General features: G+C 38.9%; 1 protein-coding gene across 1 annotated transcript in view; it reads right to left on the reverse strand.

The window, feature by feature from the left end:
• The window catches only part of LOC122718497 (mucin-5AC-like), a 298,623-nt gene that overhangs the window by 56,244 nt on the left and 215,771 nt on the right, over positions 1–26,608 (reverse strand). The window contains exon 3 of the mRNA XM_043943993.1: positions 26,072–26,185. The gene's annotated coding sequence lies outside the window, so the exon portion shown is untranslated. The remainder of the gene's footprint in view (positions 1–26,071; positions 26,186–26,608) is intronic.

The raw sequence follows: 26,608 nt of genomic DNA on the forward strand, positions 1-26,608 counted from the left end.
TCGATTTTTTAAAAACTTACACTCTCGCGAAAGTAAAGTATATAAATACGAAAAAGCATAAAAATATATGTTTTAATTTCAAATATGAAAAAATATATATATATATATATGTACATAAATGGGCAAACAAAAGGATCGAAAACGTAACAGTGGTGAAGGTGTTTCTGTCAGAAACAAGCAACCAGAATTAAAAATATCCGTTTTAATTAATACCGATGTAGAATTTGGACGCGTTAAAACAGGGAATCGTTGAAATTAACGAATGCAATTGCGTCGCAATTTGCGCTAAAACGCGACCAAGCCACCGACCTTTTCAATTCGGTTTCATCTGTTCTGTGAAAAATTCCTCGTTATTTTCGACACGCGACATTCGCGCGCGTACGAATCGGAAATGGAAGAGAGAGAGAGAAAAAAAAAAGAGAGATGAAAGGATGAAAGGAAAATGACAAACGTATCGGTCTAATTGTACGTGTTATTCGTAACGGTTCGAACGGAGAAATGAAATTGGAATAATTGCGCAAATTCAACGCCACGATTGAGGTTTCTCTCTCCGTTAATAAAATTACACGCTATGATATCTTTCAACAGGTAGACGTTGAAAAATAAAGGGAAAATATTCGAGTAATAGCAAATTTTACCAATTCTTGAAATATGCTTAGGCAAGAAAACAAATTTTATTTAAAAGTGAATTTCTCTTCTTCTTATTTTTTGAAAACTGAAAAATTATTGTTCAATCCAAGTTACATATTAACAATTCGAAAAGAAAAACCCGAGTGAATGAATAACGTATATAACACCATCCAATTTTAAATCTCAACAATCATTTTTATACAATTGTTCGAAACGTGGCAGATTTAATACACAGATTTGATTTATTTGATTTATTTCGTGTGTGTAATATTTATCGACAAAACGAAAGAATTTTTGGATTGATTGATATTAAAATCGAACTTACTTCTGCTTCGAATATTCTGCTTTTCGAAGAAACGATCACACTAGTTACCATTATTTATCCTCGATGGAATAACGATCACTGGATTTGTGGCGTCACAAAGGATTTAAAACGCGAAAAAACACGTTTAAAACTTTCTATCTACGAAATTTAAGTTTCACAGAAATTTCACGGAAACACACGGCTAGAGCCTGTAGCGACAAAGGGCGACTAATTCGTACGACGACCGACGTTGTACTATCTACAAATTGTGTTACTTCCTTAGCTATAAAGGTGACTCAGGTAAGGAAATTTTGACGAAGGAAAGTCACCAATCGGATTGCACGAAAGTAAATAAAGGAACAGTCGAATGATTCACTATTGGATCTAAACCTAAATCTATTTTGTATTTAATAAATTATCCTATTATAATAATTATAATAATTAATCCGTGGATATATTTATTATAAAAATGAATAAAGCTTCGATTCGTCACAATGATACAAATATTTTTATGTGTTCTTTTTGTACATTTGAGAAAATAGCAATGGACAAAGATTTATAAAATCAATACTTTGGATATGTTTCAACCTAATTAAACATTTAATATATTAATATTTTTGTTTAAAAATCATGTGGGAAAAGGAATTTTGTCCCGACAACCCATTCGCAACACGGATATTAATCTTCGATCCTTAACACGACATCGAGAACGTTGCACATCGCACGATGTTCGAAAAATCATTTAATAATTAATCCGCATCGATTAATCGTTAATTCAACGTCCCTGCACAGACGGAATATCGTCGATACACCCTTTGTGAACCGTTTTGCTTTACCATACGAGATCCATCGAAACCGACACTTGCATATGCAAATGGGTGGGAGGAGGACGAGGCCAAAACGGAACACAGGATAATACCAAGCATACCAAACTGTCCGTAAATCCATACCCGACGCGTGCTCCTTTTCTATGTGAAATGCGGTATCCGGTGGCGCGTGTGCGATCCTCGAAATACAGTCGAAACGTAGTTGAAATACCTTCGAAATATCGTTAAAATATCGTGGAACACATGGTGTTATATTAATAGTAGTAGAACTGATTAACAGGTAGAGCTTGGACAAATCGAAATCATATTCACGGGGTGTAGATATTCCTCTTTCCATAATCTTATAATTATTTGCAATTTGTACAATTGTTTTATGTGTTCAAAGATTCGAAGAATATTTATAACTCTTTTGATTTAATTAATTTTCTTCATTCCTTTAATTAATTCCTCTCTGAAACGTATTTTTTTTTATGAGTTTTTAATACGAAATTGGGAGACATTTTCGTCTCTTTCGAATCGAAATGAAAAAGAAAATGAAACGGATTAAACGTTCCAACTTCTCTCCTCTCCGACCGCCCCGTGAAAAAGTGACCATCATCCGAAGCATCGGCCGTAAAAGGGAAAACGGATCGATAAACGGCCGACGCATAAAGGATGGCACGGCGATGAACGATAATTAAGTCGTACACACGACGCAGAAATGTCTGATTACATGTTACCCTATCCACGTGTGCTCGATCAATCGTGAAACGCATCCCAGGCCGAGCGTGAGTCACGATCAATCACGATTCGAGTCTCAATTTTGCGCTAAACCGATCCCTCTACTCTAATTTCTCCAACTGAATTTTAAAAAAAATTCCCTTCCAAGAAGGAAATTATCCCTGTTTTTAAAGGGATCGTATAAATACACACCGTGCAATTATTATCTAAAATATAATATTCCCAAAAAACATACACGAACATATTCATCCCAACCAATCAGATATATAAGCATGCCGAGAAGTTGGCCACGTCTTTCGTCTCGACCTTTATGGGGGCGATAATTCAGGGAACGGGGCACGTTGTCGAGAGTGCCGCGAGGCGAATTCTGCGTTTTTCGCATTCGGAATTCGCTTTCTCGATCGACCTGGATTTTCCCACGGACAGGTTTACCAGGAATCTGGGTCTGCGCCCCGATAAACTCGTTATTCGCGGTCGACGTGTCTCGTCCTCGGTGAATATCGATCGGAATTACCAACCCCCTCCCTCCCCCCACCGGCGGAGAGGGCGGTAATTCGGTGACCCGCTCGAATCCGAATCCGATCTGTTTCCGGAACAGGCGGATATCGCGGCGTTAAACGTTCTCCACCGATTGATACGATTTCGATATTCGTTTGCCAAGCTTGCAAAAATTTTTGCCAATTGGAATTGGCTTGTTCGAGACGATTTCATTTTTAAACATTTGTTGACGAACCGATGATCACGAATATATGCTCTCGATGGTCCGGAAATTTTTCTCCATATTTCTCGGAGAGGCCAAACGAAAGAGGTGACCATGCAACTTGTCTTTTTCTTTCGAACAAGCAATTTACTCGATACAAATTCAATATAGAATATAGAATATAGAATATAGAATATAGAATATAGAAAGATAGAAACAGCGATAGAGATGGTAAAGAGTGTTGTTATTCTCGGTCAAATTAATTTAATAATAATTTGTTCGAGGGGAGGGGGTGTGTGTTTCGGTATTTAGTCGAGGGGCTCGATTTCTCGCGATTCTCTGAAACGGAGGGAACGAAAGGAATGCCGATAGAAATTCGAAGTACCGTCGAGCGAGACGACGTAATCGCCTCTAATCAACGTGCGTATCACGGTTTGCATCTGGCGGATAGAATACGGGATTACAAGAGATCCCCGCCGCTATCCGATTGATTCATAATGGGCTGTTAAATATTAAATAGCGTTTCGAATTCAACTGAGCTCCACTCCTCCTCGATTTCTGCGTATGTAAAATGTTGTGCAAGCGGTTCTCTTCTGCAACCTTCCCGACATCATCCGTCGCGCGATAACGATAGCCGTTGAATTTACATATTTCAGGACCGGCTTGTAATTACGCGTGGCAAACAACGCGACGCGTTGCTCGCGGGGTTTATTCGTTTCTTGTAACTCGTTCACTGCGACCAATGATGGATATCAACACCACCATCGTCTCGATCCGTGTGGAAATTGTAATGTTATCGATGCACGACACTTAGATACTGGAATTGAATCAATGATCGACTGTGTAACGAGGATTCTATTTGCTTGTTTTAATTATAAAGAGGTGTTATGATTTTTTTTAATTATATAAATGTACTTTTTTGAATATTTTTTTTTAGAGTTAGGGTATTGCATTGGATTCGAAGATATTTCAAATAAATTGGGAAGAAAAAAGATTGGGATAGATTGTATTTATTTTAAAAAATTATTGCCGATTCGTGTCCAAGTGACGAATGAATTAAAATGAATTAACGACGAGCGCTTATTATTAAAAGTATGATTATGAGGCATCTCTCTATCTCTCTCTCTTTAATTTTAATGACGACGAAATATGCATTAAAAGCATTATATAAACCGACTGCGCCGAGTCAATTTGTAATAATTTACAAGTTTCGATTCGCAAATAAATCATAAATATGCAACTTGTTTAACGATAATAATTTCGTGTAATCCGGGAATTTAATACGGGTGGGGGATCGAAAATAAACTCGAAACCGCCTTCTGATTCATCGATTATATAAAAAAGAAAAGAAAGATTTAATTCACTTTTGCAACCATCATTCCATCTCGAGGGATTAAACGATTGCGAAATTATGATGAATTAATAACAACGATAGTATCGACCAAAAAAATAATATTCTCTCGCTTGTCCACGGTATATTCAAAATAACATTCGTCGGCAAGGATTATTTCGCCTCGGTACACGCGATAAGTTTCATGGAACAACGAGAATACTCGCTGTAGTGCGTATTCGCGAATGGAATTCCCGGAGGGCGAACGAACGATGTCGGCGACCTGGTCTGCGAGGCGCCATTTCGGAACAATGTAATCGTCCCCTAATCTATGCACGATAATCTCAGCGAAATATACAGAGGAGAGAAGAGCTTCTTCCGCTTTTCTCCTCCTTTTTCGAGGATACCCTGCCTGTTCGAGAATTTTAAATCGTTCGTTCTTTGGACAATGCCCTCCGTTTTCGATCGATTATCTTTTGATAGAAATAACTCGAAATTCTAATAATTCTTCTTAATCCATTTTTTAGAACGGATGACGGGATGAAAAGATATTCGAAACTTTATTTCAATATTTTAATCCGTACGATTTTACAAACAAACTTTAATACTATATACAATATATTTTCAAAAGTAAAGTAGCACGGTTAAATTCTATTTCGTGCTTTAATATTTTTTTTTAAGTAAAATTGGAAAGCTCTGTGTGCGCTCTTTCTCAAGAACAGGATCTAATTTATTTTTCCAAGGACAAAGAAAACGATAAGGATCTCATAATCAGTTTTCTTACATATTTCGAAAGAAAGCCAGATAGAAGATTTTAAGACGGAAGGAAGAAGACGGGCAGAATTACGTTTGATCGAAAGAAATTACGGGAGAAAATCCTAAAACGTGAGCGAAGAACGAAACTATAGTCGTTGAATTTAAATCGAGTCGTGAATTTCCAATGTTTCTCGCTCCTTTTATCCCTCGCAATAGACCGAGGGGAAAAAAAAAGAAGTACAAGAATTCAAGGACACAATTCGAAGGAAGAAGAAGAAGAAGAAGAAAAAAAGTATTTTCAAAAAACTTGAACGAAATCGATCTCGAACGAGTCGAGGTTCGAAATCTCTTTCATCGTTTCGAACGTTTCGTTCGTACAGATCCAGAGAAACAAATACGAAGTCGAACGATTTAGAAAATTCTACGTAAAGAAAGAGAGAAAGAAAGAAAGAAAGAGAGAAAGAAAGAGAATCAAATTTTCCAAATTCTTAAACAAAGTCGAGATACTCCCTATTACTTTCGCCATTTCGAACGTTCACAGCGGACACTTCAAAGAGCGCGAGGCCGCGGTATGGCGGAAGGCTAAACGGTGAGTTTAGCGGCTCCTCGACGATGCAAATTAGAGGGGCGCGCCGAAAACACGGTTTTTGCGAAAGGATATTACCGTGGGCAACGCTACTTTCGTCAGATTCTAAAAGGACAAAAGAGGAACGACATTAAGCCGGGTTCTCAGCCGTCGACTATGGCGTAAAAATAAACAAGCTTGACGGACCTGGGCAGAGAAAGAGCGAGAGAAATAGAGGGAAGGAAAGAAGAGAGAGAGAAAGAGAAAGGTCGACGCGTAAAAGTGGAGAAGAGAGGACTCTCCACCTAGCAATTTCATTACGAACCGCAAACGGCACCGCAAGAGAGAGAGAGAGACAGAGAGAGAGAGAGAGAAGTGGATGCAAGAAGGAGGGAAAATAACACTGAAGGTAAAATGCCAGTTTGCCAAGCTGAGAAAAAGGGGCTAGAAATCTAAATATTTAGAACGCCGTTCTAGGGCGTTTAAATATTAAACATCGACTTCAATCCTGATATATACTGGCTATATATCTTTCGACTCTAGGATGAAACGAAGAAATAGAATCTTTTTGACAGAATGATTTTATTAAAAAGGAAAAGGATAGGAATATTTAATCTGATATATATATATGAAAATGTGTCGAGGATGACTGATCGAATATCGAATTCAAATAAAATATTTATTTCTGGATTAATTAATTAAATAAGTCGTATAAAGATGACTATTCTTAGATATATGGAAATAAATTGAATATTTTTTACATACGTAATTATTTGTTATTTGTTAAAGAGATGAAAATATTTATTCTTATTCGTTCGAAAAATTGCGATAAAAGGGAAGAGAAATCATCGATTCGTGAATCAGAATTGTTAGCAGTTATAGAGAAGCGTTGCCACTCGCATGGCTACGATCCTCGACTTCCGGCCGCCCGAGTTTGCAGTTTTGAACTTCTATCGAGGTAAACATCGTTAGTCGACGATCGACTCGTCGATATGTAATTAAGCCCGTGGAAACTAAATCTGGGAGGAATCGACGTGGTAATCGACTCGATCCCGGGTCCCTAGAGGAAAGAATCGTTCGAAAGAATCTGCTTTCGATACATACACTCGAAACGTTGAACAACTTTTCGAATCCGGACTGTATTTGAGAAAACGATGGAAGAGATCGATGATGGAGAATTATTCAAATTTTGAAACACATTTTTATCGCTGTATGTAAACGAATAAAATATTACTTGAAACAAGAATCTTGTAATATTTTCTTAAGTTTATCGAAACTTAATTAATCGAATTACCAGAGATTCGATTTTAAATTTCCTCTACAGCCTGATCGATACAGCCTATGCTCTGTGTGTATGCATTTAATTTGAATATGGGCAAAGTGTTAAGATCCGTGTTAACACACTCGAGACCGATGACCTAGACGTTTAAGTCACGCGATACACCACGATATAGATGCAAGGATTCAACGAACAGTATCGTTTAATTTTCGTACAATTGCTTACAATAATCTAATAAAACGATCTTACGTATCGTTTCAAATGAAAATTAAATTTTTCAACGCGTCATTATTAGGAAAAAATAAAACGGATATAACTTTAAATCTCTACAAAGAGAGAATTAAAGTGCATATGAAACTTGAAGTATATCGATATCCTGAAAAATAAAAAATAAAAAATCAAAAGATCCAGGAAATATTATCACAAAACAATTCTGTTAAAGAGAACAACTCTATCTAGAGATGAATTATTCTTTACGCATCGTGTTTACTCAATTAAAAAACAAAACCCTTATTTCTTTTTTCGAACAAAGCTCACGCGGAGAGAATTAAACGAACGAGAAAAAAATTCTCTGTCCAAGAATGGAAAAGTTGGAAGTCGGAACGGACCTCGTGAGGCGCGAGGACGGCCAAGTTGGTAATTCTTTTGCTCGATTACAGCCTAACCAAAAATAGAATTATAAAGATCCCGGGAATGGAATGGCGGGACAAAAGGGGTGGAGAATAAAGGGAAGAAAGGCGAGGCGGAAACCATGCAAATTCGTTATCCAGAATGACCCCGCTTATAAAGTTCGCCGAGAAGTTCGTGTCGTTCGATAACAGGGCAGACGGAAGGTCGACAACGATGACGGCGGGGCGGCGGAGAGAGGCGGAGGGGGTGAGGAGGGATGAAAAGTTTGCTCAAGATATTCGCACAAGAGGCATGAGACGGAGGAATGGTGGCAGAAGCGCGAAAAAAAAAAAAGAAAAAAGAAAAAGCGACGAGATAAAGGGGAAGGAAAAGGGAAATATTCTTATCGAAGGGGGTACATTGTATTTCAGATTACGAATAGAAAATATATTAGATATTTATATCAGGTTACGTATCTTTTTGTTTTGCAAATATGTTAATATCGTTAATAAAAGTCAATTGTTGAAAAGGAATTCTAGTAAAATCCTTTTCCGTAATTCGTTATATGAAAAAATACGTTTTCACAAGGTAATATTCGGGTTATAATAATATGTAAAAATGTATTTAAAGTATATATTTCATTTTTATAATATACGGTGGACACGAAATGGAATAACGAAGACCTGTTGCAGCAAACATAAAATATTTATAATCACGTAATAATCACGTGACGTGAATTTTTAATAATATTTTCAGTCTCCTCCTACTCCCCCTCTCCCGATGAATCATAAATCACTCGTATTTTATCCCTCCGAATGCACGAATAATTATATGGAAAATGAACCGTTGAAACGTTGAAAATTTTCATTATATAAAATTTCTCGTAGAAACGAATAAAAGTATATTTCCTATTATTTTCGTATTCTCTTTTGGATATCCGAACATATGGATTACGCAATTGTTATCGTTTACATTTATTAATTAATAAACCTGTTCGATCGACAAAAGAGAAGAGAAGATCCGATATAGACGTAACAGATAGAAAGAAAATGATAATTTCCTAATTAGGACGAGACGCAAAGAGATACATTATTCCTTTATCGTCGCAACGTCTCGAGATCTAAATGCTTCCTCGATAAAAATTCAAAAGGAACCAATTACCGCACCATATATATATATATATATATATATATATATATATATACACACACACACACACACACATACACACATTTTCTTGCTTTTGATCGTATCGTGGACAAAAACGGGACGTTTCCCCGATCGACTACGTACAACAAAGCCGTGCGTTTCGTTTGAGAGACGAAGAAAAAAAAAGAAGAAGAAGAAGAAGAAGAAAATCGGGGACGACCCTCGCGCGCGAAAGATTTACAAACAGGGAGGGAGAAGGTTGAAAAGAATTCCGCTAACAATCGTAGGAGGAAAATTGAGGGACCGACGAGCGACTTCAAAGCGACGAGGGGGTTGGATACGGGGGAATGGAGCGTGTATCGTGCGTGCACCATCGCGATTTCCTTCTATGAAAAATAACATGACGAGAACCGAGTATAAATCAACCGACTGTAGATAATGAAACGGAATAATTTATCAACGATTGAAATATTAATGGAATATCTGAGAAATCCGAATGTTTTTCAGAAATTTCCCAAATATTTGGAACCATCATTTAATACGTGTAATATATTTTAATTTATAAATCGAAGATTTATATATTCGTATCGATCAAATAATTCCTCTGATAAACTAGATTTTAAACAAAATTTGATAATAAAAAATACTTGTTATATTAAATTAAAGATCACTTATAGATTGAATTTCGGAGACACGATCATCAAATTGCTCTGCTATTAAACGAAACATCCCTTTAAATAAATAAATACCTATATAACTTTTTCATGTAATCGATACAAGTCGATACGCTGGAACAATTTCTTCTTTTTTTTTCTTTTCCTCAAATACGAGAAGTTTCGTCGATTAAATTCGACAGAGGGGGTTAAAATCGCGCAAATTCAATCATTGTACCCTGCCACGGTTAATTATTCTCGAGAAGATGAATCCCCCCGCACAATTAGCCAAACATCGCGGTACAATGGTTCCAGCGCGAAGGGAAACAATGCTGGCTGGATGAAATCCTGCGTCGGTGATGGCTCGGAAATATTCTACCTCGAAAATTTCCTTGCCCTTCTGCAGAGCTGTATGCATGTTTAAAAATCGTTCTAGAGTCGGGGAAAGTCGCAAAGCGGAGTTAATAATTCAAAGAGAGAGAGAGAGGGAGAGAGAGACCCGTGTCCTGGATGCAATCTGGGGGAGGGAAGGGAGGGGAAGATTTCATGATTGAAATCGTCGAAATTAGGTTGACGAGAAAGCCGAAAACTTTCCACTTCCCCCAAAGTCTTTTGACTTTGTCGCGATAAGGGAGACAAAGTTTCTCCCCCTCCCTCTCCCCCTGGTTTCTTTTTAGCGGCATAAGTTCTCCTATCTCCTATCTCGTTTTTTCGGATTAATCAAGTTGAACCAAAGTTGAAATCTTTCTTCGTTTATTCTTTCTTACGTTCCTTTTTTTTTTTTTTTAATTATTCATGATAGATAGTTTTTTTTATGAAAGAGATACGATATATTGAAACTTTCTATTTCATGGAGAATTTAATGAATAGTTCGAAGAGGATTTTGTATATAATTTGTCGAGTTTTCAGAAGAAATTCAAAGGGATAAGGAAATATACGAAATTCAGTTGAAGGAATATTTCAATTAATATAAATGATCGTTGTCGCAGTTTCTTGAAAGAGAAATGGAATTTCAATAAGATCAATTCGATCAATCTAAACTGAAGATTGAGAACACCGATTCGAAAATCGATCGTCTTTGGTTCTCTTTTTTTCAATCGAACGAGCATCGACGGTTTTTCGAAAGAATCTCGCAAAGGAAAAAGGGGGAGGAAAACACGACGATCGAGAAGCGCGTTGTCGTCGACCCCGTTTCGATACGCTAAGAACGGAGTAGAATTAGCCCGATCCGAAAGGGGGATAAGCTTCTTTTCCCTTCCATTGGGATGGAATTTCATTAGAATCGGTGATTATAAAACGCCTTGGAGACGCGGTGCATTTTGAAAATGAGACAAATGTTTGCACGATAAATCTCCGAACGAGCCTTAAATCTATATGAATAGAAGTTCAAGAGGAACCCGACTGCCTGAGAGGAGAAATCTTTAATGAAGTTCGCATTAAGGAACGCTCGAGAAACTGGGTAAGCCACCCTTTCTCCAGAGTGGGACGTCTCTTGTTCTCCTCCGCGAGCGAGCGAGAGGGGAGGGAGGAAAAAAGAAAAAGAGAAAGGCATTTCCAAACTTTGCCATTCGACGGAGGATCGTTGGTGAAACTTGCGAAAACTTTCAAGCTCCTCTCGTCCTGTCCTCGGTTTTTTAATGAATCGTCTTGCTCCGAAGAATATTCGACCGGTTTGTTTCGAAATCGGCGACCCCCTCTTTTAATCAATCATCCTATCAAAATCCGTTCGAGGCATTCATCTTTTATTTTTCGAAACACTATTACGAATTGATAAGACATCTTTCTGAAATTTCATATTATTGTCAGAATTACATGCAATAATGAAACTTTCCTTTTTAATTTCGTTTTCAAAGTTAGAAATAGTTCAGGATTTAATAATCGCATCTTAAACGATTAATCCATTTTATTCGGAAGAAACACGTTCTGAAACAGAGATTCCTCTTAAACACGTCCTACCAATTCTCATCATTGATACGCTCATCACTTCGTCTTCGTAATACACGAAAGAAAGAAAAAAGAACTTGAACAAATATTTCCTACGATTAAAATTCTCTCTTCTTCGCAAAAATATTTATCTATATATAAAATATATATATATATATATATATATACGTATCGTTTCACAGAGTTCAAGAGTATATAAAACAAAAAATAAATAATAACAAAGAGACGGGCAGAAATGAAGAGACAGAGAAGAGAAACGAAAACAGAGTCGTCGAGAGACGATTTTTTTTTCCCTCCACTTTTCGTATACTGTGCGAGAACACACGTATATGTATGTGTATTTCGCGCGACAATCAGTGCACAAGAAGCGATTCGAAGCGGGAGGGTATAAATTCAAATGACTGGTCGCAAAAGCGGGATGGTGAATATTCATTGGCCTGGCCTATCCTCACCGCGCCGTACACTTGTCGTCCGTTCGTGGCGATACAAGAGGGGACAAGAGCACGGTTGCTTTGTCCCTTGTTAGATCCATATCTCCCGACAGCGTTTCGAAACGAAAAGCTTTTGGCGGCGTAGAAACGTAGCCGAAACGCGATTCTAATTGGCAGAAATGAACGGTGGACGAGAAATAATTATGAACGACAAACACGGTTGCGTCCCGGAGATTCCCTTAATTGGAACTTAATACCCACCCCTCCCCCTCCCTCCTCCCGAGTTGGATTAACTCAGAAAATATTTATCGTTGAAATTCGCGAGCACTTGGCGCATCCGCGTTTAATTAATCGTACGTTTCGCTTCGTTTGATTTTAACTGGAACGCGCGCGTATAATGCTGTCGAGAGTGGGACGTTACACGAAAAAAGCTTCGAAAAACATTTCCTTTTTTTTTTTTTTGGATTAATATCGTGGATTAATATCGAATCATTCGAAATTTATTCGATCGAGAATTGAAATTGCGTCCCTCGAAAATCGAGGCAAAAATTCTGTGTATATTTATTTTAAGGTAATCGATTTGAGAAATTAAAATTGGATTTACAGGGGGGGGAAATTATATTTTGTATATTTATTTTTTATAATTAATCGAAGAAAGAAATAATCGTCTCATAATTTCTTTTCCTCCATGTTGAAGTGGTTGTTAAGAATCACTCGTTACGAATTGTTCCATATTATATATAAATATATTATTATTAAGTTAATTATGTTTTTGATCTTATTCGAAATGCAAAATCGTATTTTCAGAAACATTTTATTCGCCGAACAATTTATTCGTAAAGCTAGTGTTTCCTTTTTAAAAGCATAATTGATCATTTTCAATATTATTACTGATATAAATCAGAATATATACGATGCATTATACATTTACAGAAAAGGAACGAAGAATATACTCCCCATTTCAAAAAACACAGGCTCGTGTCGAAAAGTAAGAACAATTTCCATCCATGATATACAGCTACTTCATTTTTACCCCTTTACAATTGTTTTTCACGTAACGAGTCCCGCGAACGAGAAAAACGTCAAAACGCTTCATCATTGAGGCTAGATTGTCTCTGAAATGTATCCCTTCTCGCGAATTAATCGTCGGATTCGTCAACTCTTTTGAAAATCGGGCGGATAATCGGATGTGGCGTAATTACAAAGCCTGGATCTAAACGACGCGAATATCAACGGCCGGCAAACTTTGACGCTGTCACGAGAAATATGCGGTCAAATCGAGTCGGATAATTAATTTTCCACACAGGTTTTCGTTAATATCGGCGCAAAACCGTTGGAGGCGTGGATGGAATTCGCGGCAAAGTTAAAATTTCATTGTTTCCGGTTCCACCACTCTGTCAAATTTCCTCTATCATTTTCGTTCCTTGCCGGATTTGGAAAAAAAAAAAAAAAGAAGAAGAAGAAAAACGCAGAAGAAGTTGGAATAATCGTTGAAAGATTAAAACGATTAATTTTAGATTTTAAATAGTTGCAATAAGAATATTAAATGCGATTGGCGAGAAAATTAAACATTTAATTTCGTCGATTTATTTAATCTGGGAAATTTTTTAAAATTCCACTCTCTATGAAATTCTAGAAAAAAGAAAAAAAGAAAAAACAATATAACGATAATAAAAACTTTAAGATTGCATTTATCGAAAGAAATAAAACCATGGAAACGACATATTTATAAAGCAATATATTAGCGGCGCGCGAACATCAACAAACAAAAATGCGAACGAAATAGATAACTCCCTCCAAAGCAAGTTGTCTTACGTAACCGACAAGCCGACTCCGCTCCGAAAACAAGGCTGAAACAAGGCTAACCTAGAAAACCACCGCCAACAAAACGCTTCGTAATCGCGGACGCAAAACTAACGCAAGAGGAGATGACAGATAACAACGGCTCGCCTCGGTTTTGCATCGTGAGTCACTCGTTCGCGCGAATTGCGTGGCCGATAGTTTCGCACGAGAGAGAAGCAAGCAAGTATATGTTTGCGTGTGTATACGTATACATAGCTGGTTTCAAACCGGTTTTCCCGCCACCATCACTCCCCGTACCTCTCTCTCTCTCTCTCTCTCTCTCTCTCCCTCTCTCGGATCGTTTTTCATCGAAGATGGAAAAAGGACGGACAGAGTGGGATTTATTAGAGGGGGGCAGAGGAAAGGGAGACGAGTCTAGAGCGTCTAGAGAATCGGACTAGCGCAAACACGTGCGCCCCATTTACCAGGATTGGTACTCGCGCGCATGCGCGCGTCCATGCGGTCGCCATACGTCCGTTAATACCCTCGATTAACCTCTCGTTGCTAACGACCTGCGAGCGACGTTTAATTCGATCATCGGTTTTGCGCGGGTAAATTCATTACGAGCCGCGGCGGTTGATCGTCGAACCCCTCCGTCCAATGGGACAAAATTTTTTTTAAACGAAAATTTCGTGGCTCCTTCTCCACGATGAAATTTCTTCTTTCCCTCGATCCGACTTGAACTGGTTAAACCAGCAAATTTCTTTCTATATAAATAATATATAATAATTATAAATAATGTATATAATATAATATAAATATATAGGGGAAATGATCGCAGGTGCATCGCAATAAAAGTAGTTCGATTGTCCTAAAATCATACTTTACTTTATTCTCAAAGTTTCGAAATTATCGTTTAAGTTTAAATTACTCACTCATTTGGTTTCCATAACGGTTAAGGTAATCCCAAAGAAATATCAATGTGTGCTCCCGCGATTTGATTTCTTTTTCTTTATTTATTTATTTTTTTTTCCACGGTTTATCTTTTTCACCACCAAATCCGGAATAACTCCGCTTAATTTGCGGGAAAGGGGGCGTTATCGTTAGGATCGACGAGGATCGGTGACGGCCACTCTCGCCCCTCCATTACAGGGTTAACCGTAATGGATGCACGGGATATACGGCGGTATTCGCATTTCTGGGCCGCATAGTTCAAAATTAACCGGGACTCGTATCTCTCGTTTATCAGCAGACCCGAAATGTCATTTGTATTGGCGAAATGCGGCGCACAATCGTCAAACACGCGTTCAACATCCTGATGAAGTTTGCGAATCTGATCGATGACACTTTGGGGGGGGGGAGGGGCCAATATTTATTCGTTTTCCCTTCGTTCTGTAAACAGCCTCCCTCCCTCCCTCTCTCTCTCTACCTAATCCCCTTTTTCGTTGAGAATCAGTTCGAAATATATAATTCCAGAGGCTTAAAACTTTTGGAAGTCTTGTTTAAGATTTTGAAACGAGAGGAGAAGATAAAATTAGGAATTTTGTATTTTTTTTTTATAGTTATCTTGTTAAATTAAATTAAGAAATTGTTATAATTTCCTTCTATAGAGGATCGATTTTAAAATAGATCAAATAATCATTCTTCTACAGGAATACACTAATTCTTGCAAAACATGTGATCACTGTGTTAAACATTTAATCCTTGCAACTATAAATATAAATATAATACAAACGTTATCCTAAAGACATTGGAAGTTTTCACATGCTCCAATGCGTCTCTTTCTAACAAATTTGTCTGTTTAATTTAAAAAAAACCCGTTTAAGCATCGAGGGAAAAAATATCGCGCTTCCTGTTTACCTTGTTCTGTAATCTGTCGCAGATTCTCACTGAAGAAAGAAAGAGAAAGAGAGAGAGAGAGAGAGAGAGAGAGAGAGAAGGGAAGATCAAAGTGTCTCGATGACAAAGTGGACGGGAAAGCCGCACTCTTGGATTTTATTAAAACAAAAATTCATTAAAACTTCGATTCCACTCGACGATCGAACCGCTTAAGACGGTTTGAAACGGGACTGGAAGTTTACAAAGTTGAAACTGGTCGAGGTGAGACGCGCTGCAATGCGGCAGTCGTTTCGAACCGACTAGAAGTGGTTTCGCCCTCTCCTGAGAAGTTTCGAGTTGATGACTCAAGTCCAAGGGTATACAAACGTTCGAGGACCAACTTTTCGAGCCGAGGAACAACGTCTACTTTTAATTATCCCACTCAACAAACCGTATCACCCAACTCGAGTTCCACCAGCCGTTTCTGAAAAAATTGAAATCCCCCTTTCATTCGTGTCCCGTGTTTCGACATTTTCTCCGTCCCCCATTAATATCAATCGTCTTAAATGTCGTCTTGCACCCCTCTCCCCCCCCCCCCTATTTTCAACAACTCGAAGCGACGAGACATATATATCGTTCGATCCTTTGATCGACGATTAACAGCAACAACGAGTTTAAAATTTTGAGCAAAGTATAAGATTAACCATAAATCAATGACTGACACGTTATACTTATAACTCTTTCGAGTAATCGGCAGACTGAAAAATTACGCGAAAGATAATGCTTATTTATATTAGGAATCGAACGAACACAATCATTGACACATACCTTGATAATTTCATTATGAGTTACAACGAATGTTATATAAATTATGCGACCGATCTCACCGATAAAATTTAACGATTTCAAGAAAATTTAATATATAGTTAAAAATACAATGATACACTTACATCTCAAACTTAAATAGATTAAAATTAGGGAATCTCGTCCCGATCGCCTGAATCGACTCGCAATTTTATTCTCGAATCATTCCACCCGCAACTCGTCAACCCATTCGAAAGGGAACAAACAAAATCGAAACACCTTGATCCGCCCGGATTAAAAAAACCAACCACGTTCTTTGCAACCATTTATTCGTCCCTGTAAAAATAATTACCGCGCGTCAACGACACGGTGGGTAGCCGTGTTCATCGATAACCGATGACGAGGGGGGCGCACTGCGATTATCGTTCGTCCATCGATTCGACCCTGCCCGAATCTCCATTACATATATATGCTCGTTACCGACCTATAAAATTTATTATCGATAGGTCGGCGGCGCACAACGTACCCGTGGGACGACGCGAATTTGTAATCGGAATTTCGCGGAGCGCGGAAATTGCGAGGGTTGTTTAAAGAGACACGCCGCGTGAACAGACACGACAAACGTGCTCACTCTACGTTGAATCGAATTTCACACACGTGTAGATACTAGTAGATAGTAATAGTAGTGACTATTAAATAATAAGTGCGTCCACATAAATGATATAATTACCAAGTCGAATTCCTTTGAGAATTGTTTACATATAAAAGGGATAAGATAAAAGTTAAAAGTAATCTTGGAAGGAGATCCACTATACGAATTATTAAAAGATCGAGAGAGAGGGAGAGAGGGAATAATTAACAAAGTGGATAATTTAAATTATCCAACATCCTGTATCGGATTAATATCGTTGGATTTCATCAGGTTGAGCAGCCTGCGCCGTTTTAACGGCCGTTTCATCCTAGCAACATTGCTATCGTTATCGAAGAATGGAGAGGCCCGTCCAATAAATCGGCGATCGTTGCATACCTTTATTATTATTCCGTTAGAAAAGAAAAAAAAAAAAAGAAAAACGGCTGCAACGCTTCGAGGCGAGGGCAAGACGCGCAAAAAAGCTTCTCCAACTAGAGTTTCCGATTGGATTAAAATTTGCGAAACTAGCTTTCGCGGTTCATGAATAATTTTGCCGCGTCCGCGAGAGAGAACTCTCCAACTCTCTCCGGATTTCCCTTTGACGCTTGCCAACTTGACTACGGGGCCAGTACGAAGGGATGTGCCGAAGGCAACCCTCGAACAATCACGGATTCCCGTGATTGACGATATTATTGTTAAGAAGACAGATAGTAAACATCTATTTTAAATATCGGGATATCGATTTTTTGCGATCGATGACTGGAATTCGTTGAATTCGAATTTTAATTTTAACGATAAGGGATCGAATTGAATTGTTCGTCCATGTGTTACTTGAGAATATACTCGTAATCGTATTGAAATCAAGAGAGGAGAAGGAAGGAAGAGGTCGGGAAAAAGTTAACGATTGTTAGAAAATTAAAATGCGACGAGGGAGAGGAAGAGGTTGGTGGTTAAATCGTAACGATGGCTTCTTGGTTTCTCCTCTCCGTCACGTGAAATTGTCCTGGGCCGGCGAATCGAGCACACAGCGGTGGATTCTTTCGCAAATGGTTATCAACATCGGCGTTGAGAAAGTCTCGGCAAGGAGCGGAGTGGTCGTCCACAGCTTGCGAAATCAAGCTGGAGGCCGATTGAATATTCATGCGGAGAATTTCTCTCTCTCTCTCTTCCTCTTTCCCTGCCTCTCCCTTTTCTCTTCGTATCCTGACGTTGCCAGCTGATATCCCGTTGAAACGCGTTATCCAGCATCTCTCTGTCGATGGAGACGTGCCTTCTGATGAAAGTGTCGATTATCCGTATTACACGGTTTTGACGCGGATTATAACATTTTCTCTGTAACGTTTTGATTGATTTCGTTGTAAGATTCTGTTAATTATTCGCATTGTAACTTTCTTAAGACATCATGGTAATTTGATTATCTTCGAATTATCGTATCGATGTTCGAAAGTTCAAGTCGATTGTTTGCAAAGTCTTTTTAACATTTTGCAAGTGTTGAGCCAAGAATTTTGTATCGATTTCTCACTTGTTGATATCTCCATTGATTTGTGTATATTTTGAACGCTTTTTTATTTTTTTTTCTTTTTTTAATTCTAAAGAAATTAAACTTTCAATTTCAAAATCCAACACTCCTATCTCTCGTAAAAAAAGAAATTCTACTTTCTTAATAACAAGATTATCATCCCACGAATAATACGCAAACGCACTTTTACGTAATTTTCCAACCCCCTAAATCAACCAAAAAAAGAAAAAGAAAACTTGTCCTCGCGTTAAAGTATTGCCCGCCCCATTATACGCGTGTTTACTTTAAAATCGATGGGCAAATCTTTGGAGAGGGATCTCGCCGACTTATCGCCAGAGTTTCCGTCCAATTTCACACACGCGCGACGTACGTGAGGGGTGGACGTAGGGGCGTGGGGTGGGGGCGTTCGTTGTTCCTCACGGACGAGGCGAGAAGTGTCGAGAAGGGGAACGCCGTTGGATGGAGCCCTCCTGGTTCAACGAAACTTGGCGACCTTTCAAGCCGGAATTCCGGTCCCTCGCTACGGTTTAAACGACTCCTCCCTCTCTTTCCATCTTTAGAGGAGAGCCGGCCCCGAGGGTGGCGACTAACTTGCGAATTCGCGACACGAAAACGGCGTGGATCAGTCGTTCTCTCTTCTTTCCCTCCGAGCGGGTGAAATTTTCGTGCGAGAAGCGCGAAAATACGAGCCGGTTCCACGAAAACCTAAAGTTAACGGGCTGGATTTAAAATGGAGGAGGAATACCGAGGGATACTTTAAATGGGACGTCCCGGACGGGGCGAAGGTACAGTCGTCCCCAGAATTCTTCGAATCTTCGAAAGTTTAATGTCGTACATTCGTACACTCGCGATTATCGATATCCAATTATTTTTCTCATTCCCATTTTTTTAATAAATATAGATCTACGATGTTTTTCGAATATATATAGGGGAGCGTGTAAAATTCAAAAATTTCTTATTCGTGTAATCGTAAAGAAATCCTTCTAATTCGTAATGAACAGGGGCGAAGGTACAGTCGTCCCCAGAATTCTTCGAATCTTCGAAAGTTTAATGTCGTACACTCGCGATTATCGATATCCAATTACTTTTCTCATTCCCATTTTTTTAATGAATATAGATCTACGATATTTTTCGAATAGGCGAGCGTGTAAAATTGAAAAATTTTTTTATTTGTGTAATCGTAAAATCCTTCTAATTCGTAATGAACAATTACGTTTGATCGAAGCTTGAAAAATGGAACTTCGAATCGAAAGTTTAATGTTGCACACTCGCACTCGCGATTATCGATATCCAATTACTTTTCTCATTCCTATTTTTTTAATGAATATCTACGATATTTTTCGAATATATATAGGCGAGCATGTAAAATTCAAAAATTTTTTATTTGTGAAATCGTAAAGAAATTCTTCTAACTAATTCGTAATGAACAATTACGTTTGATCGAAGCTTGAAAAATGAAAGTTGGAATTAACCGAACGGAACACGCAACGTGTAACAACGTGTATTACAAGAAAAATGGGGGAAGAAAAATAGAAACGTCCGAATCCCCTCCAGAGAATTACAATCGTGCTCGGCCGTCAATTAGCGAGCAATTAATCGATCCGGGTGAAATTCGATGCTTCCGCGTGCATTTTTCCCGAGGAGCGAGGAAGCGAGCCGAGCAATAATTAAGCAGCGCGCTTTATTCATTCGTGCGCTGTAATTGGTTCCCGTGTCGCGCGCACGCGAGGGAACGAAGGAAAGCCTCTTCCAGGCCTGGAAAAAAATCTCGTGCGTGAGAAAAAGCGCGCACCTTTTCTCCAAAGGAGGAGAACCTCCTTTTGTTCGTTTTGCTCGTGACTGCAGCGGCGACCCATCAAAACCGGTCGTTCGACGGTTAAACGTCTATTTGGAGAGGAAAATAGGGGAGGGTAGAGGTGGATCCAGAGGGATTCGAGTGTCTTTTTTTTTACGACCGCGTTTCGTCGAGTTCGCGAGGCCGTAACCACCACCTGGTACACGTTGACCCCTGCGAGGGGGAGGATAAATAAATTCAGGGTTGGCGGAACGTAAAGTTTTACGCACTAGATATCTGAAATTTGGTTTGGTTACGGTTTCGTGGAGCGACGAGGTCGAGGTGCGACCATAAACGAAAATAACGCTCTCGATGGGTTAGGTTAGATCCCACGTGTAAAACGGGCTGGCATTTATGATATGATAAACGTGTTTCATTTTGCTTCGTGATTTGTTTGTTATATTTTACGTTTAGAGAGGTTTATACAGCGTTTCAGGGAAAATCAAATCGTTTTTCACGAACGTTTGAAAAAGGAGTTTAAGAGATAACGCTTGTACCATCGATATTCCAAAAAATAACTTTAAACCTTCGATATTCCTGCTTTAAGTACGCACTGAAATAACAATAGATTTATAACATTAAATATAATTGTAAATAATGTAAAAATCATCTCGAGATAAGAAACCCATTCGTGATAACGCTTCCTCGGGCAACGAAGAGGACCGAAGAAACCTCTCCTCTTTCTCAAACAAGCTGCAACTCTGCAAGAGAGAGAGAGAGAGAGAGAGAGAGAGAGAGAAGGGTCGAAGGAATTAAGAATGAACAAGGGAACGAAGGTCGGTGAATCGCGTGCCGCGATCTGTCCCTCTATAAATACCGACTTGCCGCTAATAAAGATGCGAAACACCGTAACACGCGACCACTATGGCCCCTGCCGCTCCCATAAACCAACCGAACCCATCAATTACACCTTTCGCATCCTCGTATCGTCGCTTCGTGCCGCTCTCGATCGCTCGGGGCGGGCGGAAACCATCTCTGTCTGCGGGAACTCGTTGCGTCTCGCATGCGCCAACATATACAAAGCGACAAAAGGTGCGCATCCCCGAAGATGAAAAGGCGGCAAAACCGGAGGATCGTCCCCGTTGAATGGTTTCGTCGCGTTTTGGAAACGTGGATGTCGAAACTTTCGAATCGAAAGTGCTTCCATCCGTTTATCGCGTTTCTTCCTCCTCTTGTGGGAGTGGAGGATCTGTTGCATCTTTGATGATGATCCATACAAAGGAAGTGAATTTTGATAAATATTTTGATAAATATAAATTATTTGACGAAAGATTGTTCATTTGATATTTATTTAGATTCGGGGGGATAAAAGAATATATTTTGAAAGTCGCTAAATATTTTTTAAAAGTACATTTCACCTGTCCTCTTTGCAAGCGCATAATTTTGCATAATGCACGACCCTGAATATTTAAAGCGAACGTGGATACTTGTGCGACCAACTTGTACCACTCCACGAACTACTTCCCCTGTTTACCGAAGGTAGTGCTACTCGTTAAATAAATATTATCGCTGTTATCGCGATGTAACAATAACGCAAAGTACAATTTCACCGGAGAAATTCCATTTTTCCGCGTAAATAGTTGATTCTCGACAACGCCCTTGAACGTCAACGCTCTTCAAACCCCCCCTTCCCTCCTCCCCTGCATCCGGGAGAATGCGCTTTTCTCAAAAGCAACGGTTTCCGCTGCTGCTCTTCTCTCCGCCGTCGTACACCTATAAACGAGATATTCCCGTAATCCCAGTCTTTATGTATTATTTAATTTTCCCCCTCGTTCCATTCGTTCCTCTCGCTTTCGATTTACGTCCGACTCACCCCTTGCCTTGCGTTACCGCATATTTACGTTTCAAATAATCCTTTATATCCTCTTCCACTCTCTCTCTCTCTCTATCTCTCTTCCCAGATGGGAATAAAGACTTTATTCTATTCAGCTTGTATATATATCGCGCTTGAACGCGTGCTACACGAATAAACAAAAAAAAGTATTCGAACGATTCTTTATAGAAAAATTGTGTGAACAATAGAAATACGTTGTAGAGTTTCGAAAAGAAAGCATAAATGTTGTATACATTCATTTGATTTAAATTAATTTCTTAGAAAGATCAATCTGCAATTCGATATTTAATATTTTTTCTAATATTAATAACAATTACGAAATTACAAACTTCCCTGACTGCATATATTGCAGATATTGGATAGATTGTAACCAAAGAAACAGGCGGTTTTAATTATAACATTCCCTTCCCAACATGAATATTTTTATTTGTTCAACGTTTCGAGTATTGAATGCTACCCGAATACTTTCGCGTATGTACACATATATGTACAGATTTAGGTAGATTATCGGGCGGGCGAACCGGTTACGAAAGGCATGTAGCCCGTGTACGAAGGGTCGAACTCGATCGGAATTGCTAATTAGGCGCGTGTAAAATTACTGTAAATCGGCGAGCCGACTATTACACGTAAACAGCCTATCCTGCGCGAGAATATTTCACCGTGGGGTGGGCAGAGAGGTTGCCTCGTTCGCGTTTATCCCTTGCGAACGAGATTTAAACGAGAGAGAAAGAGAGAGAAAAGAGAGAGAAAAGAGAGAGGGAGGGAGAGACTACTCGCAAACGATTTTCCACTTCGTGGACGAACGTTGGCGATTTCGTGGTACGAACGTCGAGGTTGTTTCGAATCTTTTGCGGAGGAGAAGAGGTGAGCGAGAAGCGTTGTTCGTTAAATGCCGCGTTGCTATGTAAGATGCGAGCCAAACCTGGAAAGGAAGTTCCGTGTTCCTCGAGAAGATTAACTCCTTGCCGTGGTTCTTGTATAACTACGTACGTAAGGGGCGAGGGATGTTCGTTTCTTTTTTTCCTCCCTATTTTTAACTCGAAAGAATATCCCACGTTGGCTCGATTCGTTTCCATTCTATTTTTGTAAAGCCATCGTAAATTTTTATTTCTTCCGATCGTTGTCTCTCTTATTGAAATAGATAGATTCGTTTCGTTTGATTAAAAAGTATGGTACCTGGGATTTTACGAATATATGTATATATCTTTTCATATTGCACGTATTTTGAATTATATTTTCACGAGACGAAGATATTTCCAATGGATGGATGAAAGATCCATTTAAAAGCGGGGAATTTTACCCTTTGAAACGCTTTTCGATTTATCTCGATACGACTTTTGGTTCCCGAGATATCGTCGTGTAAAGAAAAGGGAATTTTTAATCGTTGAACTTACGTACCATTGAAATTGGGAAAAATTTGAACCGCTGTAATTCCGAAGATAATAACGTTCGGCGAACGGATGAACGATGATTAGAAGCGCAAAATCTTGCTCTTTAAAACGCTCTTTTATTCATCTCGATACGACTTCCGGTTCCCGAGATATCGACGAATAAAGAAAAGACAAATTTTGATCGTTTATCTTAAACCTTATTAAACCGAATTAAAATTAAGAAAAATTTGAACCGCTATAACTCCGAAGATAATGACTTCCGGTCAATGGGTGAACGATGATTAGAAGCGCGGAACCTTGCTCTTTAAAATGCTTTTTGGTTCATCTCGATACGACTTCCGGTTCCCGAGATATCGTCGTGTAAAGAGAAGAGTAATTTTTAATCGTTTATTATCTTCCTCCTTGTCGCTTACTCGGACCTCTCGCTCGCACCTCGCCTCACTGACCTATCTTAATCTCCAGACGAGTGCGCGGTTCCTGCAAAAAACAGTGGTACGCGTTTCCAGGAAAAAATGTAGGTCAGTGGGTCGCGGACCCATTCATAATTTCTGGCGTTACGTTAAACTTTGAATTCTTATATCTCGGTAACGGATCGAGATATCGGGATAAAACAAAAAGGAATTTCAATGGTATCGCTTCCTTTATCTTTTGAGTAGATTTTGATGACAAAAATTTTTATATAAAAATTCGAAATTTTACTCATGATTTTCCGTCAATATTCACATAAAACGTTCGTTTTAAAACAAGTTGTCGCTATTAATATCTCTTGTATCTCAAAATAAAACTAATTATGCGTCAATTTGGAATTACCAGAAAGAGATGAATCGATTTTCAAATTTTTTCTCGCGCTTCCACAAATCAATTTATCTCCGAACAATATTTAATACGCATAACGATAAAATATATATATATATATATATATCGTCGACATTCTATCTCTTCTTCCATTCTTCAATCCATCCATTACGATCCACGTGAATTTTCAATCGAATCATCACACCTCCTCTCCTAATTACCGAATACCTCGAACACGATAGAAAACAGAGGCTGAATATTCGTAATTTCAGATTCACGAAGGCGTATGAATTAGCTGGAAGAGGCGGTTTAATCGTGATTCCGCGTCCTTGATATCGGGAAACGCAGGCGCAATCGTTTCCACGCGCCTCCTCTTGAAATTACTATAGCTCGTTCCGTTCCTCCAGGGGCTACAAATCGTTCGAGAGTATCTAGATCTCCCGCAGTCCTTGCTCCACTTTCCCTCTGCCCGTCCCTTCCCTCCCTCCTCTCTCCCTCGCTCCTCCACGCCTTTCAATTGCCGTAATTTTCGTTATAAATTTATCCCGTTGTAAAAACGTTTTATTACGCAATCCGGCCGATTTAGTGGCGGCGCCGATTTCGGGGTAACGCGAGTAAATCTTCCGCTCGATGGATCCTTTGGTAGGGAAAATATGCGCCTCGTTCTTGAAATCACCGATGGCTATGCGAGGCTCTTTTAGATTTATTGGCGAGATTATTTGCGCTTCGTTTCGAAACAGGATCTCCTCTAGGAGGATCGAGAATGTGTTTCTCGATCCCCTTTCTCCACGATTTCGATATTTAACATTTTGATTTTTCATCTTTCCAAGAAGCTGGAAGCTGCGCGGAGGTGATTTACGGATAAGAATGCGCAAAGAACGTTCTTGCGTGATCTTTAACCTTGAGAAACTCTTTTTGAATAGGAAGAGAGAGAACAGTGTCACGATCTTTTTTGATAAGTTAAACCCTTCTCCTTCGATGATTTTCATATTTATAATATAAAAGGCTTAACCAATTTTTAATCGTTTAATCGCTTTAATCACTTGATGTATTTCTCGAAACACAATTTTTTTTTTATTGTTAAATAAAAAAGATTCTTTCCACTATGATAACTTTCAGACAGCCTTGGTACAACACTTTCCTCGATTAATTTTGAAAAGACTTCACGTATAGGAAAATATTATGAAAATTTAAAACCGTCACATCAAACAGTCACAAAAGACACTATTAATAATCACGTGGCAGTCGGCAATTCGTTATTAATATCTCGTTCGAAAGCCTGAAACCTACGGCAGACAGAATTGCTACTATTATTCATACCATATCAAATAGATCCGCACAATCTAAATCTGTTCATTCCTCTCCATACTCAACCGTTCGCATTCGATCCAGCGGTTTAAAATTAGCACAAATTAACCAACAAAAAAAAACATTTATTATTAATCCATCCCAGTTATGCGATTGTTATACGCAGTTGAAGATCATTTCCATTCATGGAGACATAACCAATTCGAAAATACGTTGCTTCACATCGTATTCGTAGCACGATAAATTTTTTAAAATTTTCATTTCCATTCTTCGAATATTCCGCTTCAAAAACTGTTTCTGTTAATCTATGGAACATCGTTCGCGTTCCACGATTTCGATATTGTCAAGGGGCGGGGCAGAAAGGGTATTTGCTGTTAAAGTCGGCGCGCAAAATGACGTATGGGACGATGGATGCATAAAAGACAAACATAAAGGACGTGGCGAAAGAGAAATCCTACCTGGTGTGGCTGTAGGGTGTCAGGGATGGGCCGTGGTGCTATTAGCCAGCCGTGCTTACGGGGCGCATAAGCGCAACCTCCACCTCCGAGCTACTCCGGCTTTGTCTCTGCATCCTGAAAAAGCGAGAAATAAGCGAAATGAGTTTTATGCCGTGGAGCGTCGCGACAAAGTGCAAGCGTCGCCGAGACGACGAGTCGTTCAGCAATGCCTCCAGGATATCGCGAAATTTATAGTATTATTATTCTGACCGGCGTTGCTCGGCTTATGGAGACACGTTATTATTCGATTCTCTGTTCGCAGATTATCGAGATTTCTTTTAAAGAAGGAAAAGGAGAGAATTAATTAAGTTATTTAGAACACGGAAATATCGTGCCAATTGTGACGATAAATAAGTGAAGAGAACGAGGCTGGATCGGTTACAGATACACGTCAATCAAATTTATTCTGTTCAATATTAATTCTTAATCGACGATGACGAACGAATTTATTTCATCCTTACGTCGAAGTTGAAACTTATTAAAGAATTTTTGAATTTC

Source organism: Apis laboriosa, unplaced genomic scaffold, assembly GCF_014066325.1.
Source record: "Apis laboriosa isolate Shangri-la unplaced genomic scaffold, ASM1406632v1 scaffold104_cov149, whole genome shotgun sequence".
Taxonomy (NCBI): domain Eukaryota; kingdom Metazoa; phylum Arthropoda; class Insecta; order Hymenoptera; family Apidae; genus Apis; species Apis laboriosa.